The 14,659-nt window shown below is 35.3% G+C and overlaps 1 protein-coding gene across 1 annotated transcript in view; it reads right to left on the reverse strand.

The window, feature by feature from the left end:
* CA10 (carbonic anhydrase 10) overlaps positions 1 to 14,659 on the reverse strand; it is a 346,258-nt gene that overhangs the window by 222,435 nt on the left and 109,164 nt on the right. The gene's annotated exons all lie outside the window — the stretch shown is intronic.

Consider the following 14,659-nt stretch of genomic DNA (forward strand, 5'->3'; position numbering starts at 1 on the left):
AATTTGCTCTGCATTTTTCTGTCTTTTTTTTTTTTAACTTTTCTCTTTATGTACATTCGGCCATATCTCTCTTATCCTCATTTTTGCAGTATTCTTTTTATGTACATTTTTTTCACATCCACAGCCTATTATTACAACAAGCATTCTTTTTCATACTTTAGTATAACTCGACACAATCCTGTTTGGCTTTTTTCTGTTCCATGCAACTGTTTTCACATTTCAATTCATTCTATAGGGAAATAAATCTATCTGCTAATACTTTTTTAGTTGAAAACTCATATTTCTTTTAGCTGTTAAAACTTTTACACACTTTTCTTGTTTCTTTTCTTTTCAATAATATACTTTTTCTCAGGTTTCACTCATTACATAATAAGTAGCCCAATCACTTTTTTATACTCATCTATTTTTAACATTCCATTCATATCACATATTGATGTCTGTCTATCTAATCTAATCTAATCTAATCTAATCTAATCTAATCTAATCTAATCTATTTCCTATGGATCATATTCATTCAGGATACCGACCAACACTCATATCTGGTTCTTCAATTACTGCTATTCCCTACTGACTGGAATTTAATATACAGCTAATATTCGTCTACTTACTTTCATACCACTGTCATGGACCTATTGTAACTTGCACCAATTCATCCTTTTTGATGTACATTTTTGGCTTTCTATTCATAAGAAAGGCTAAACATTTACTTCCTTGTATTTATAAACTTCATTCCACAAGATCAGACAACTTTCACTCAGTTCCATTATATCTTTCTTGTTTCTTTTAGGTATGTTATGCATCTATGAAACTATTTTCCTCCCTTTCAGATGTTAATTCTTGCTCTTTACCATTTATTCCACTTACACTGCAAGTCACGGCACTGTAATGCCACCCTGGTTTTGTTCTATTAAGTAGTATAGTAAAATAATTGCTAAACACTCAAAGGCTAAATGAAGTATGTTAATGTTGGCATACTTTCTAAAACAAAGAGGATGGGAACTAATAAAATCTACTGAATTGTTGACAAAAATCAAGAGAGACAATGTGTGATTGCCCAAGTCATTTGGTCATATAGATTTACCACCAAATCTACCTTAAAATGATTTATAGTACTTTTCTAATAGTTCTCAGCAATTGTAAAAACTACATAGGATTTAATTAAAGATTGAAAGATCATGTTTTATGAAGACCTGTGTAAGTATTGCATTTGGAATAGTTCTGAACTGCAGAGGAAGTGTACATATTCTGAAGCCTTGTTCTCTAGGATAATTTGTAGGCAAAGTTAATATAGTCCTCCTGAGAATTGCTCATTGACACCTGCTGTTTCAATTCTCCATCAAAGTCTTAAAAATCCTGACAGCAAGCCATGCATCAATTGCCTGACTCTGCAGACTTGCCATTCGCCTCTCAGGGGGAATTGACAGCAGTAATATAGAAATGTTAAGTTCACCACTTCATCTTGTTCGAAGTTAACTTTAGCAACTCCAGGAAAGGGAAAGTTCATGTAAACAGGATAAAGGTTCTGCAAAACAGATTCAGACTGCTGTGGCTTGTTTCTGTGCACTTTTGGACTTCAGCATTGGTCTCTCTGCTTCACCACATATGAAACTTTTAATATCTGAAGGCAAAATGTCATTTCCTGGGCTGTGCTGTCAGACAATCAGGCAGTTAAGCCTTTTTTTTTTATGGTTGGGTGCCAGCAATAATGGCTTTACTTCATTCCAGGTCAGGTTTGACTGTGCCTTGTTCCAATTTGATTCTGCTTTTGTGTATAAAAGGTTCACTATATATACATCTACAACTAAAAAAATCAAATATTGTGTTTATTTATCCACTTGTTCCAATACAAGCAAGGACAATAGGGGTTTGAATTTTGAATATGAACAAGTATTGCAGTGGAGGGAAGAGTGAGTGAGCACATTCTATTCAGGTTTATGTTCAATGAAGATTCTCAAAGTAAGTTTCGAGTTCTATTTTGGGTTAAGAAAAAGCAAAGGAAAAAAATCAGTTCTGGTTTTTGGTTTAAGTTTGGGTATCACACACTATAGATCTGATTATGTGAATTCTGGTCCCCAAAAACTGATTCAAAAATAGGTATGTCTAATGTGACGCACACTTTTTTTCACTATTTTCTTGAAATAGAAATCTAAGGTATGGTGAGTGCATCTGGTGCTCCAAAACAACTTTAAACCTTTCAGGGCTATTAAAATATTAAATATAAAAAGATTTAGAAGATTTTACAGGGGGATTGGGAAGCAAAGATTATAGATCTTAAATCATATCAGAAGACAAGCTGGTGAAATCAAATATAAGAAATATATTTTTACATTTTTTTAGTTATTGATTTTATCATAAACATTTAAGTAGATACACAGAAAGGAGTGGGCTTGAAAGACTTTAAGTCCTTGTTGAATAAAACTTTAATTTATTGGTAGTGAACTTACATAAATGGATCACGGAATAAAATACCTCTATTGTTGGGGTTTTAATATTTATATAGGTTATATTATTATGAAAGAATATTGTTGCACATGGTTTTTATGGGAAGGAAAGGGAAAGAGCTTGTGTGGCAAAGCAGGCCTTAATATTTTATATATCAACATTAGCTGCAGCAATGGAATCAGTACTTTTAGTCACAAACCTCAGAAATAGCACAGTTCTAATTCTACTTATTCACAACTGAATATGATACAGGAAAATGAGCTGCAGGCATTAGCATGCAGTTTGTTCACAAAACCCAGAATTCTCTGAAATTCTGGTTTATCTTATTCTAACACTGTACTTTTTAAAATCTTGTTGTTATGACCACTGCTATTACATGAGCATGAAAAAAAGATAGCAACATGCGTTATGCATGTTTCAGTGTGCTCACATCCTGAATTACTGAGTTGAACCCATGGGCGCCTACAGGAGAAAGCGACATCACTTGTATCATGAGATCACTACACAAATGGAGAAATGACACAAATTTGTGTCGGTTGCATGACAAGCTCAACATCACATTGACATCATTGTAGCTTTTGCCAGATGCCTCTGAGTGGACTTCTTTGCTGAAATTTTCACAGGCAACCAGAGATAATAGTCTTTTTTTTCTTTTTTCTTTTCTTTTCTCCTTTCTTTCTTTTTTCTGTCTCTCTCTCTCTGTCTCTCTCTCATAATAATCAGAATAAAGCTGGAAGGGGCCTTAGAGATCTTGTAGTCCAGCCCCCTGCTTTTTTTCTTTTAATTTTGCCCAACTCCACTGATAAGAGTAGAAGAAATAGTTACTGACAGATTATCCTGGTGCAATGAAGTCCCTCAGGCCATGAAGCTTAAGATATGATTGAGGAATGTCATGAATGAGGCCAAGAATGTCTGAGAATTATGGAAATTAAAGTCTAATAAATCAGGAAGGCACTGAATAGGGGAAAAACATATAGTGCACATGGATAGAACTCTAGGCATCTTTAAAAATTATTTTATTTTACTTTTATTTTATGGTAATATAAAATGACTAGAGAACAATTAAAAATACAAAACAATATATGTTATACAAAGAAGAAAAATCAAAATAAAATGCATGGATGGGATTTTCTAAAATATTACACATATTGCTCTAAATATATAACTGTGATTCAGTTTTTAAACAATAAATCAAACTTGCCCATATGGGATCACATTGACATTTTTTTTGTCATTTCATCAATAAGAATCAAAGGCCAAAAGTGATACATACATTTAGCCTAAAATTAGTAGTTGTTGTCTATGATTAAGTCCAGAGTAGTACTTTGTTACTGCAAAGCAAAACTGCATTTTTGTTCTGACTATAAGCTTGATAAATCCAATATTCTCCATAACTCTATAAATTCCAAATTTTGTATATATAATTCAGTAGCCCATTACCATTTTTAAACCTCACTTCACAAACTCATGTGAACGATGATTTGAATATCAGCCCCAAACAAAACCATTACAGAACAAGCTCAAAACATATAGTTAAAAATTCCTTGAAATACATTTTATTTTAAGCTCATGAATTAAGATGGTACACTGTACCACTGAGTTAAGATAAAATATTGCTATGTGTAAAAAATTAAAATATATAAAACTTTAAAAATATAAAATATTAAGCATCTTAATTTTGCCTTGGACAATGCTTTTCTTTTGGAAACTCTGTATAGTTTAATATACAATGAACACTATTTTTTTCTACAGGAGAACTTATAAAATATAATCTACATTTCCTTGATGGCAGTCAAGATTCACCAGAAGATACTATCTCTGAACCTTTATTACATATGACCTTCAGACAGAACAAAATGCATCTTATATTTGAAAGTATTTTTCCCCATGGCTATATCATTTAATGGCCTCCCTGTTGTTACCTAGGATAAAATTGTTCCCTCTTGAGATAAAAAATGATGAGGAAGACAGTAATAAAATTATTTGATCCAAATGGAATGGGGAATGCTGTGCTGCATGTAGTGAAATAAATTTTTTTGAGACAAATCGAAAGGTGAAAGGGGAGTGAGCTTCTCTGTTGGTAGGTTATTTACTCATCACCCAAAATATCTTTACTGAGAAGTTACTTCTTAATCTACTTTGAGACGTTGAAATTCAAATGTAACAAGAGGAAGAAATTATTTTTAACCCTACATACAGATATCAGAATCTGCATCTGTCTGAATCAAGTAGATGATAAAAACAATAACTTTCTACAGCAATACAGCAACTAAAATTGAATTGCTTAATAGGAATAAAGAAAAAGCAAATCCTGAAATGTGTTACATTCTCCTAATAATCCATAATTTATTTGGCTTTATCAGAGAATATGCAATGAAGCATTATATTCAGACTGCTAGAAAAAAATTGAACTTATATTTCATATCTTTATTCAAAAAAGTGAAATAAAAACTGTTATTATTTGGAATCATTTCAAGCTTGAAACAGCCCATCCACCCCTTTGAGAGTAAAGTAACTATTCTGACTGTGAAATGCTCTGTTTTGGTCATTTTGACTTTGAAACACCTCCTTAATATTTGAAGTAGCCTATGTAATACTTATAATGAGTATGTTAAATTCATTTCAAAGTCAAGACAATTCAAATGTGAATTTTGATCACGTGAACATGGGGATGCTGCAACAGTTGTTAAGTGCAAAAAACAGTTATAACTCATTTTTTCGATGCCATTGTAACATTGAACAGTCACTAAATAAACTATTGTTAGTCGAGAACTATCTGTATAAACAGATAGACAGACAGATGGACAAAATGTGTTGGAAGCTGGCAAAAGGGATAGGCAGAAAAATGCCCAGTTTCTTATTCAGGATTGCAGCTAGAGGAGAATAATTCATGATTTATTATGCCAACCATCCTCCATCAACATACTCACTTATTTATTGATGTCAAGCTAGTGCTTAAATACTGGACTCCTTATTTCAACTGTACTTTTCCAGCATCCAATTTTTCTTCCCCATCTTTGCTGTTTCCTTTGCCACCTGCATTTTTTTGTTCACAATGGCTGACCATTGCATTTCTGGCTACATTGCCAATAATTTTTCTATTGTGCATTATTGTACTTAGCTTGCAAAAAAAAGTATTAGCAACATCCTATACAGTTCACAAATTCCATTTATTTTGGAGCTAAACCAGTCTTTGCTGCAGCAAGTTGAGGACCATATTAGAAAAAGTAGACAGGGCCAAGTCTCAGTTTGAGAGGGGAAACAACTGCAAAGCTTAAAGTCTTTCTTCTGCCCCTTAATAGCCCTAAAACCCACAAAACAAAAAAAAGGACCCCAGAATTAGCTTTACCCAAATGGGAGGAATTTAGGGGATATAGTAGAGATGCATGTGGGCTTGAGCTGAGTATTTTGCACCCCTTACTGCCATTTACTCCTATTGCCCATCAAAAGGCTTATTCAGCTTTAGAAATGGGGTGGAAACCAAATCTGCTTCCTTTCCCCAGTATCTGAGTCAGATACTGAGTCAGGTTTAGTTCATATCCCACTTTTAGGCCCTACCACTATAAGACCAAACATCTTGAATGAGTTTTATATGACAACTTATTGAATTACAGCAATCTCAGAGCTAGCTAATTATCATGAATCCAGGATTTCCTCTCAAATTAACCTGGACCACATACTTTAGCCCTAGGCCAAACTGTCTGTCTAAAGCTGCAGATCTCTGGTGAAGTTCTACCTGAAGAGAAAGACTAATAAATAAAAGTTCTGTTTTCAGTTCAACAGCCAAAGTTTGAATGAAATATGAGAAAGTCGAATGGTAAATCAGATAATTCAGTACCTCAATCATGACAGCCTTGAGTTTGCCACAGAGTTAGGGCAAGGTGAACCAGGAAAAATTATGTCTGAAAGAATTTGGCAACACGGGATGCCAATTTGTGTTCACTGTTCTGTTTTCTAGAATGTTCAAATGGTATCACTAGTTTTTTCATTACTGCGTAGGACCTGGAGTAGATTGCTAACCATGTCTCATTTTTGAGTCAGACAAAGGTTGGTGTGAAAAGTGATCAATTGTGGTTGGATTACAGAAACAAAAAGCTAAAGTCTAGATGGAGCAGAAAGGTTCTTGTATATTATTTTTGGTTTTCAGAGGTAATGATGCTTTTTAGAAAAGAGTTCTTTGCATTGGATGATCTGATTCATCGTCTGAGAATTTCTCAGCTGAAACCCCAATCATAAGAGGAAGAGTTCAAGTTGCAACTGCCCTGCACATCAGCAATGAAGGTGTCATTGAGTAATGTGGCATGGGATTGCTGCAGTCCCCATATATCCAGCATATCAGGCAAAGAGGCTCTAAATAAAACAGTCACTGGCAGTCCAAGAACTTGACAATGTGCTTCTATGAATCTATTGAATCAACTTGGTTTTAGCCAATTACAGACTATTATCTGTATTGGAACTTACAATTTTAGAAAAGCCTTCAATAGATTTTCATTTGAAGCATTGATCTCGATTATAAAATAAAGACATAGCCACGTGCACTAGCAGCAAAGCATTCCACAAAATGGGAAAAGCCACATGGTGGCAGAATTAAAGACAAGACTCACATAAAATAACGCATTAACATTTTCAAAGCTCCTTTGCAAAGATTAGAATAAGTATTTACATTGATGCTAGTCCTGGTCATTTACGTCCAACTAAGTTTTATTTCTGTCTGATTAAGATTCTCTATAGGTAGCTGGTAAACACACTATAGCAAAAGGTTGACATTAGTGGTCTCACTACAGTGTTCCTTTACTGTTGTTTTCTTCTCCCAGCATCCCCATCAGGTCAAAGCAATCCTGTTCCTGTAATTAAGATAACAAAATTGTTGCAAGCAGATAAAAGATCAGAATGAGCCTGGGCAGCTTACAGTACTTTGGCATGTGAGATGTGCAGAGGAATTAAAAATCAGGCTTCACCATCTTCATGAAGCCGATCAAGAGGAGCTGTGTATTGTCAGCCTCCCCCCTGCTGGTTCACTGCCCAGAGGATGCCTCCTAGCTTCCTCTTTGCTGCAAGCATTCCTTAGCTTGGTTCACCTGCTGCTTTGGTGCCACAATGGCACTGCTTTTTGCTTGCCATAGTTTTGTGCTGTGACCTGCTCCATTCAGCTCATGCCTGCAAGCTGCTACCCCAGACAAAGAACTAAGACAAGATGAGCCCTCAAACTTAAAAGAAAGAGAAAAAGAAACTGACACCTACAGGCAATCCCTACTCACCTAGATCACTCAGTGTTCTTATCACTCATTTTACTCCTTTTCTCAATCTCTGGCTAAAAAAATAATAAAAAAATATAAATCCCCAAACGAACCAATGAACAAATACCCAACGTCAGACAGCTGACTTGTAAGAATGCATGACAAATATGTTTCATCCACGAGAAAACTCCTCTGCTGGGCTAACCCAAATCATGTACCACCTTAGCACTTCTGCTAGGGGCAACTAGGGGAGGGGGCAGTGGAGGGGGAAATCAAAAAACTGAAGGTAGTGGTTGTGACCACATGATCAAAGACTTGCCCAATTTTTTAATGTGGATTGTACATGTGATGCATGTAAAAAAAAGAGCAGGGCTTCAATCACATGGTCACAACTGCTACCTTGACTTTTTTGATCCCCATCCCACAAACACCCTTGCCTTCATCCTTTGAAGTTCCCTTCTGGATAAGGTGGAGAAGGAAGAGGAGATGAAGGTACAGCAAATAAAAGCCTCTTGTCGGTCCAGCCAACTTTTGCTTTTCACAGAGAGACGAGACAGAGGTAAATTAGCAACAGTACTTCTTATCCTTCTTTCTCCTGTATTGTCAGAGGTCTGCAGAGATGCGCAGTCTGCTGGGTGAAATCTCTCACTACCATGATTTACTTGGTTTTGCTATAGCCTTGGTGCCTTCTTTTGACTAGTGCTACAATGCTTTCTGAAATTTCCTGTGTGCAAAACGAAACACGTGCCCCAGATGAAAGGATCATTTCATTTGCTGATTTTACCCTTGTCTCAACTCTAAATAACATTGCATTTCTTGATCACAACAGAGCTGACAACATGTCAGTTTGTAACAGATGGACCAGCTTTCACAAATTGGCATTGTCTAGATGTGTTGGATTTCAGTCCCCAAACCTTTCAGTCTATTCCATATCCCATCCTTTGGGTCTAAATGGCTTTTGAAAGAGGGTGGACCTGATTTTTTAAAAAATAGATACGACTTTCAAAATTTGATGAAGTTTAAAGGAGAATATAAGGACAAGTGTCTGGGTCTAGAACCAAGAAAGTGAATAGGGGATTCCTGCTACCTGCTAACTAAAGCTAAGTTATTTGAAGTAATTCTCTTTCCTGCTGATTGTTGGTAGGAAACTAATGACATTGAGTATGTCTACCTTAATGAAGAGAAGGACGAGGGGGGACATGATAGCAGTGTTCCAATATCTCAGGGCTGCCACAAAGAAGAGGGAGTCAAGCTATTTTCCAAAGCGCCTGAAGGCAGGACAAGAAGCAACGGATGGAAACTAATCAAGGAGAGAAGCAATCTAGAACTAAGGAGAAACTTTCTGACCGTTAGAACAATTAACCAATGGAACAACCTGCCTCCAGAAGCGGTGAATGCTCCAACACTGGAAGTTTTTAAGAAGAGACTGGATAGCCATTTGTCCGAAATGGTATAAGGTTTCCTGCCTGAGCAGGGGGTTGGACTAGATGACCTCCAAGGTCTCTTCCAACTTATTATTATTATTATTATTCTTATTATTATTATTATTATTCTTATTATTATTATTATTATTATTATTATTATTATTATTATTACATAGGCTGTGAAAGTACTGTATAATAATCTAACCTACTGTATCTATAACAGTAAAAATCCACCGTCATAACCAAGAGGCCACCAGAATTTCAGCCTACTCTTTACATTGATATCATTACATTTCTATTCTGTCTCTGGTAAACCTCAGTCAACAGGCAAAGAAAGTTCCAAACCCAGAAGATCACTTATCTTTAATTGAAATACTGATTGACTTTATTTCTTTTATCCTAGTTTTTTTTTTAAAAAAAAAACTGAACTATCACAATCTGAAAAACACTGTCAAACACTACATTTTGTTCATGGATCTTAATCTTTAAGCCTAATTAAAAAGAATTGCATCATTATCTGACTTTAATGGAACAAGTTTATTGTCTTCTCGGTTTGTGAACTCTGTTCTGCAGATCTGTCTACGACACTGAAAATTAGCCCATCATTGTGCATTCCAGACTACCACATATCCATTACACAGTTCCATTAAGAAATGAAAACTTGCATAAAAATAATTTGTCACATCTAATCCAACAATCAATCTATTGTTTTCTTTTATTACTTTTGTGGCAAGATAGGACAACGAATGTCCTCCATGCTAGTAACATAAGAGCATATCCCTTAGTACTCCATAGACAATGTTGTAGCTTGGTTTGTCAAACATGTACAAAGATGAATTCTCTTAAATGTTCCTTCTTCTACCAATACAAACTTCTCAAAGCTAAGCAATCAGCAAAATCCCAGAAAGGTCATTCTACAATATTTCAAATATTTATCTTACTTGTAAATTGTATATTTCCACTCATATTATGGAATTAGGCTAACAATATATACCCAATTCTCTCTCCCCCTCTTTCTCTCTCCCCCCCTCTCACACACATCTACCTATACACACACACACACACACACACACACACACACACACACACACACACACACAGGTATCAAAATTTAAAATTAACATAATTAGTAAAATATATAAAAAAATCAGTTTATAATGCCAATAAATAAGTATACTTTATACTTTATGCTTATATATTATAAAAGTATAATGTCCATAAATAAATAAATACACATGTTGAAAATTAACAAAATATAAGATGGCAATTTTAATAAATACATTTTTAGGTGGGGAAAGCTTCTTAAAACAAACCAGTGAGGGAATTGCAGACAAAGTGCCCTAAAAAAGGGGCTGCTCTCCTCTAATCACAATAGAAATATGCCTTGGCAGTCTCTTTAATCTGCCAAGTGCCCTTGTTGCATTTATCTCATCTTCAGACTACAACCGAGGCAAGACTAAGTTGTCCTGAATTGTTTCGATGTTAAGGAGAATAATCCTCTTGAAGCCAGAAGCAAGATGGATAATTTCTAAAGTATGTTGCTGATAATCCCCACAGAGTATAACCCAGAGACCTATAAAGAGAAGCAAGCTAGCAGCTATTGACCCTTTTAGGTTGAGGCAGGCTGATGCCCCTCCCTTTCCTTGTATTTTGGGTATTCTTCTCTACTGACATCCCCCTATTTTTCCCAATGAAGAGTTTAACTGAGTTTTTAGCTAGTGCTGTACCTGGCAGGTAAAGAGGTAATGTGGAAGAGCCAAATTTCTCAAAATTCAATAGACCCCAAAACCCATCAATCAGGGATTTGGTTTTTAGCATTACTTTAGTAATTTTCCAATTACAATACTTTTGCAGGTCTGCGAAATTTTGAAAGAACATTAAACCTGTATTTACAATAATCTTACTGATGCACTACCTGGTGGATTGTGAGCTGCATATGTTGCTAGCCTGTAAGAAAGGCAGATCTCCTACTTTCCTGAACAGGACACTACCTCCTGGACAATGTTCAGATGGCTGTGTGAAACTTAATAATAATAATAAAGATGGAAGGGACCTTGGAGGTCATCTAGTCCAACGCCCTGGGTTTTGTTTATTTTATTTATATTGGGTTAAGTTTATTGTAAAACCCAAAGCCTATCTACCTTCCCAAGGCCTATCCCATCTCATTGTCCAGACTGGTATTTAATTTTATCCATCTTTATTATTTTTATAAATAACTCAAGGTGGCGAACATATCTAATACTCCTTCCTCCTCTTATTTTCCCCACCAAAACAATGGCACAATGGTTAGAATGCAGTATTGCAGGCTGACTCTGCTCACTTCTAGGTGTTCGATCCTGACTGGCTCAAGGTTGACTCAGCCTTCCATCCTCCTGTGGTTGGTAAACCGAGGACCCAGATTGTTGGGGAAAATATGCAGGCTGTGTAAACTGCTTAGAGAGGGCTGTAATGCACTATGAAGCAATATATAAGTCTAAGTACTATTGCGATTGCTAATCCTGGGAGGTGAATTGAACTGAGAGACAGTGACTGACCCAAGGTCACCCAGCTGACTTTCATACCTAGACGGGACTGGAACTCATAGTCTCCTGGTTTCCAGCCTAGTGTCTTAACCATCAGACCAAACTGGTCCAGTAGATGATTTCATGCAGAATGGTGTGATTTAGAAAGTGGGAGGGTTTAAACAATTTGTTGCCTAACATAATCTGCACTGAGCAAATTTTATGTCAGTTTAGTTTTCTGCTGACTCCAGGATAGCATGTAACTTGGCAATGTGGACAGTCTAAATAAGAAAAAGGCAGTATCAGTCTTAGAGTCAATCTATATTACTTTGTTTTTTTCCCTCTTGTATAGAAAGCAGATTTCCTTCCACTCCAATATATCTAAAATGGAATTAACTTTTATAACTCAGCAGGGTAAATACAAAGCTTTTAAGGGGAGGAAAAAAATCCCTTAAAGTTTTGTCATAAGCTATCACAATAGTAGAGGCAGTGACTTTGTGTCTGGCTTTATGAAAGGCAATTCAGCACTCAAAACAATTCAGTCTTTCGTTTCCCTGTGAAACACCATGGAAAATTGTTTGCACTTAAGCTGGGTGCTGTGAATGGGAAATAACCCTTGTTTCTTAAAAACAGCATTAACTATAAAAAATGCACAATGTTTTAGAGTGTAGTGAATGCAGAACGAGGCAAAAACCATGGGTAACCACTAAATTCGTATTCATGTGAGAGTCAGTTTTATTTAATAAATAAGTCTCAGAATGTTGTTATGGGAAATCAAGAGTTCATTTTAATATTAGTTAAGTTTCAAAAATGATTAATCGAGGTGGAGTGCCATGGAAATCCTTTGGCTAGATTCACCAGCCATGGGCATCTCAGAAATTTCAAATTATACTCACTAGGTCTGGGGGAAAAAAAACTTCTGTTCTGCTCTAACTAAATTTAATCAGGGCTAGAATAAAACATTTTGTTTGACTGGCAATTAAATCTTTAACACTGAAAACGGAAGAGCAATTTGCATTGCACCTGAAAACAGGAGATTAGCTTTGGAGGCGCTGGTTTTGGCCACATGCCCCATGGTTCTCTCGTTTACCATCCTGATGCCCACTGAGGGGTTTGACATGGTTTTACGTGTCATAGCAGAAGCAAATCTTTCCAACTGCAGGAAGACATGAAATACAGCAAGACAAAAATGGGGAGGACGATCATTTATACTAGTATTACCTATCATAACAACCATCATTTTCACTTTACCAGAGTTTGTACAAGTAGCAGCAGCGTTGAGGCTGCAAGGCTGTAGTATGTAAAGAAGCAGCCAGTTCCTTGTTGGTAGCTCCTATTTAATCCCAGTGCAATCACCTCTCTCCCAGTCCCAAAATTAGAGTGAGCTGGGTATCACTAAGACAGCACTTGAAGAGACCTACTGTCCTATATGCTGCTGTGGGAATGATGCAGGGAGAGCAGAAAATGAGTACTTAATGCCGCAAATGTTCGCGTTGCTACCCAGGTACAAATATTTAATGCAAAAGTACAGAGGCTGTACGACTGCACATGCCTACGTGGCATGAGTGCTTTATTTAGCCACTCAATTTTTGCTGACAATTTAATTGTCATAGGAAACAACCATACAAGCATATTAAGAATGCCAATTAGATAAGTAGAAATTTGATTTAAAACAAGCATACTACTGAAATACTAAAGAAATCTGTAAAATCAGAGAAAAGCAATGGATTTAGATCCTGTACAATTCCCAAGGGAATTCTAACAGCTGCTGATCTTCCTTTTGAGAGAACCCATGGTCAGGTTATGTCTTCATTCTATAGCTTGTTCCTTTTTTTTGACAAGATGTGAACAGATTCTCTTTATGTTGAAAGCAATTTATGAAACTATTCTTATAGCTTCTGATGAAACTAAAGAATCTACAACTAAAGAATCAACTACACAGAATATAATAGAAGAAGTGGAACAATCAAATACTATGATAGAAGATTCAACTGATCAACAAACACAGTTAATGGAAAACCCAGAAATGGGACTGACAACACTGAAAATGGAAAAGACTTTCTATATAAACCAGAAGAAACCTGAGGATCAAGAAGAAGAACAGACCGAAGGGAAGATAAACATTTCAGGACAACTACATCGAGATAGAAAAATAGAGATATGATTTGTTAGCCCTTCCAAAAAAATGGCGACTGGATGGCCTCTTTTATCTCAAACAATATATATAATAACAGAGGGAGATCTATTTGATGACTTAAAAGCACGGATATGGAAGGTGAGTTGGCAAAGAAAGAAAGCTAGAATAAGACTGAAGAAAATTGGGGTTTTGACTTATGAGTGAGGATTAAAATAGAATATACTCAAATAGACAAGATGTATACTTTGAATACTAGATTTTGTTATGAACTGAGACAAAGAAAACTTTGGTCATTTAAAACTTGGAAGTATAAATATTAAAAGTTAAATTTGAATATTGATTTGTTTATAAAGGTTGAATGTAAAAGTAATTAAGATATATATAAGCTAAAAATCTATTGATAAAGGTAATAAATATGTTTTTACTTAGATGATATAATAAGAACTGTACTAGCTTAAATAGGAGATAGTAGACATTAAGAGAAAAAGAGAGGAAGTATTTGATGTTGAAACAAGATAAATTTTGGTTACTAAATTCAAGACATTTGAAAATTAATAGAAAATAAGAATGTTATACTGTATTATTAATTAGATGATGTAAGATGGTGAGAAATAGAATATATTCAAATAGATAAGACGTGTATCCTGAATATTAGACTTTGTGATGAATTGTGATAAAGGGAATTTTGGTTACTTAAAATTTGGAAATTATAAATATTAAAATGTTAAATTTAAATATTAATGGGAAACTAAAAATTGGGAAAAACTAATTAGGACATTGATTGTCTATAAAGACTGAATGTTAAAATAACCAGGATATGTATAAGCTAAAAATTATTGATAAATGTAAGAATGTTATTTTTATTTAATTGATATAATAAGAATTGTATTAGTTTAAACATGAGACAGTAAATACTAA

Source organism: Protobothrops mucrosquamatus, unplaced genomic scaffold (genome assembly GCF_001527695.2).
Source record: "Protobothrops mucrosquamatus isolate PMUCROS unplaced genomic scaffold, P.Mucros_1.0 scaffold596, whole genome shotgun sequence".
Classification (NCBI taxonomy): Eukaryota; Metazoa; Chordata; class Lepidosauria; order Squamata; family Viperidae; genus Protobothrops; species Protobothrops mucrosquamatus.